The sequence below is a fragment of the Centruroides sculpturatus genome, unplaced genomic scaffold (genome assembly GCF_000671375.1).
Source record: "Centruroides sculpturatus isolate CEXI.00-Female unplaced genomic scaffold, Cexi_2.0 scaffold1026, whole genome shotgun sequence".
Lineage (NCBI taxonomy): Eukaryota > Metazoa > Arthropoda > Arachnida > Scorpiones > Buthidae > Centruroides > Centruroides sculpturatus.
Genome location: NW_019385283.1, coordinates 37,516 through 41,643, shown reverse-complemented (window position 1 = coordinate 41,643; position 4,128 = coordinate 37,516).

Below are 4,128 nucleotides of genomic sequence, written 5' to 3'. Positions count from 1 at the left end.
GGGTTGATCCCAACTTACCGATTAAAGTAAATCGACCGACATAACGTAAAAAAACATGACACTTTTATTAACTAGCAGATTAAATTCTAACTCCATCTTACAATGTTTTTTTTAACGAGCGGTATCACAGTTCGTGGAACGTAGCGTAGGGTCGACTGGTCGTCTCGGCAGCTAGTCCAGAAGTAGTTCATCGGCTAACGCTCCGGGCAATTTACCGCCTTACAGAAATGTTGACTATTAGTTCGCGACCGCAACAAAGTACGTGAGATACAGAATAAAATAAACCAAGTTCGCAACCAAAAAGACAAAACAAAGATACTTTATAATCGTAGTGCACAGATTTAAAAGCAAAATAACCGAGGAACCAAATGATTGTAGAACAACCCAGAAGAATTGAAACATAAAAACAAAAATAGTAAAAAATATATCGTTCATATTTCTTAATAAATTCTTCTTCTTTCTTGAAATTCTTCATCAAAGGATGAATATTAAGTTTTTTTCTTTTCAAAATGCTGAATTGTAGAGCTGTGTACAAGGCACAGCACCATGAAATAAACTTAATGTAAAATTTATTATTTTCAAACACCAAAAATAAATGATTGCAGAAACCTTCAGATGTTGTTGTCATTATTGAAAACAATAATACCATCGTCCAAAAAAACATCTCGAGTAAATCAGTGTAAATCTTGAAAAACTTCTGATACCGTCTTGGTTCCTTCTTCTGACAATTGCATGGATATATATATATATATATAAATTACGTGCCTATATATATATAGGCACTTAAGCAAAGTATTCATAGAACTAGTACATTTTGAAGGAAAATAGTACATTTTTTGAAGGCGCTTCAGTACGTTTTGAAATTTCATTGCGGCAACACTGCTCTGTTCCCATCTCCTTCCTCAGAAAGGAACTCACCGCCATCACAATGTCAAGGTGACAAAATGATTGGGACAGTAGCCACACTGGACGGAATACCCACAGCTTCCCCCCAGACGTCAACAGTAGGTCCCGCCTCACTTTCCTGAGTACGACTCGTTCTATAACGCAGATTCTCACAGTCCACGGCAAGTTAAAGTGCTGTCTACATCGCTTCCTAAAGAAGAGAAATGGACTTTGTGCCTGTCTAGTAAGGAAGAGGGATGACCCTTTCCACCTCATATTTACTTGTACCAAGTTCAATCAGTATCGTCAACAATAAAGAGACCTGGCAACCAAAAAAGGGTACAACTGGCCCTGCCACCTCAGCGCATTCCTCGAAAACAAGGACATATACACCAAATTCGTCAAATTCATCAACAACCTAAAGTTAGCAGACTATGATATCCCAACTGCTACCCAAGACAATACGCCAGCTAACTCACTGAATAGGCACAGCCAGCTCCATAACTCCAAGACATAAGGACAGCAACAAAGAACCTCATTCTTCTAGGACTTATTCGGACACCTTCATAAGGGTGTTATTCCTTCCTCGTATCACTCTTCAGCAGCCATCCTTTGCCTTTAATTGTAATGTAAGACCAACCACGGCGTCAATTATCGATCAGGTGTATTATCTATTAGTCATTATGTACAAACATTATAAATTGTAATTATGTAATTCTATGTTTTAATAAACAAATACCAGCTGGCGCCCCTCCTCTCATCCCCCTTCTATTACCATTCTCTAATACTCCCCTCCCCCTTTCTCTCCCTATCCCAACTCCTGTCTCCTCCTTCCTTCCTTTCTCCTTCTAGGGCTATACCTCTGAGTAAGGCGTCACCCCCTTTTACCAACTATATTGAATTATATTTAGGAACATTGCGATATTTTTCTGCTTCCGTGAGATATAAAATTAAACACACTTTTTACAGTAAATGTTTGCTTTAAATAGCAAATCCCTGTAGCTGAGAGACGTTAGACATGTTGTCTCCCATTTTTAGGAAAAGGAAAATCAAAATTAGAGTGCATATAACTATTTGTTTGTGCCTGATCTTTTTATTTGTAGTGTACAGCACGGTTTTACTATTTATAACAATTGTATACTGAAAAGTCCGATAAGACTTTAAAATAAAGACTTTACGAAAGAAAATAATCGTATAAAAAATACCAAGATCTTTGCAATTATTTTCAGAATGGTTTCGTTTTATTGTGAAAATATATTTTGTTTTAAATCATAGAAAAGCATTTTTATCCTTTATATTATGAATTTGAGAAGTATTTTTGTTTAAGCAATATATGAAATGCAAAATTACTTACTTATGTTATATTTTTAATACCTATAATAAAAATATTCGTATCAATTATAAATAGAAGCTGAAGATTTTTTCATTCCCGTTTATATATTTACATAAAGTTAAAATTTAAAAGTCGTACAAGTTCTAAAATGTTTCATTCCTTCATAATTTATTTTAAAAAAATTAACTAATTTTAAGATGTTAAATAATAATTGAATTAACTTAAATGTTATGCTTATAATGAAGTGTAAATTAATAAAAATATTTTTTAATTTTGTACAGCGGATTTTTAACATTCTATCTACATAGAAAGGATGAAGAAAACTCTATATCATATTACTTTATTTTTTTTATTAAGCGATACACAAGGTTAATTATAATTTTATCTTTTTAATTTCATTTATAAAATTACACGAAATATATTATTAGTTTATTTTTAATTTTCTATTAGATTNGAAGCGTCGAGATATGGCAAAATTGAAACAATTTTCGCGAAGCACCATGTGTATGGAGACGAAAAAAGAAAATTTACACACTGAAGTACTAATAGTTCACGAAAATAATAATTTTCGTGAACTATTAGTACTTATGTATGTTAAAATTTATTACATTTCATGTTGTATGCGGGTTTTACCCATTTCTCGAACCGTGTCAGAGTGAATCCGTGCTAAAAAAGTACCGTGTTATACGGGGGATGGTACCAATTCTCGAACCGTGTTAAAGTGAATCCGTGCTATAGAAGTGCCGTGTTATACGGGGTTACCTGTATATATGTTTGCTTTGTTCGCCTAATTTAATTATTTATCAACTTTTAAATTTACACGTTAAATTTTCGGGAAATTTTTATAAGTAACCGAAAAATTTTAACCATTTAAAAAACATGAAACAATTAGTAGTGATAAAAAATTATTTTTATTATAGAAAAGGTATGTCACTTCATGATTTAAAAAAAATTATATTTATGCCTGTTTTAGGCAGTCATAACATCTGAGTTTTCTTTGCTTTCCACAAATTGGAGTTTCACACATCTCACAGTAATTGGAAGTTTAATTTCCAATCCTTGGACATTTTCCACACTTTTTACTTTTATTTGAAGGTTTTATATATTTTTCTGTATTTTCAGGATTATCATCTGGTTCTTTTATAAGTTCTAGTACGTCACTTTTTAGCTTTCTGCTCAGATTTGGGGTTTCGAGACAACGTTTTATGTAGGGCTTTACCAAACTTAAAGATAACTCCTTCAAGAACTTTCTCCGTATAATAGGGCGGTTTTGGAGATTTTTGTTACATGCAACTATAATCAGGGCGTTTGTTGCTGCTATATTCAACATGTCAGTGACCATCTCTGACTTTTTCTTGCAACAGAGTATTGCCTGACATTTCATTGACTGTATCTACACCACCCTTTGTAGCGTTATAAAACTTTATTGCTTCGGGTTTTTATCGCCTGTCTCTGGATCAATTGCATCGCTTTGCTGCATTTTTGACAACAATAAGACAACTTTTCTCTTTTTAGGAACATATGAAACCAGAGTTGCAAAGTCTTTTCCGAATCCAAAAAATGAAGAATACTCTTCGCTACCACTGGTGATAAGAATACATACAGGCAACTCACGTTTGTTTTTTCTTATTGTTTCAACTGTTGTGAGGTTGTACTGACACAAGAGTTCTCGAGACAATGGAACACTTGTGAACCAATTGTCGTACGTTACATTACGTCCAGTACTTGAGATTGGTTGTATCAGATGTTTCACAACGTCAGAAGGAATTTGATTAATACTAAATGGACCATCAGGTTGTTTTCCTAAATAAACTTCCGTAGTTAGTATATAGTAGGTCCTAGCATCTACCATTATTGTGTTTGCCTAAAAGAAAATGGGTGCCAAAACAAACGAGCAATTGTTTATTGTG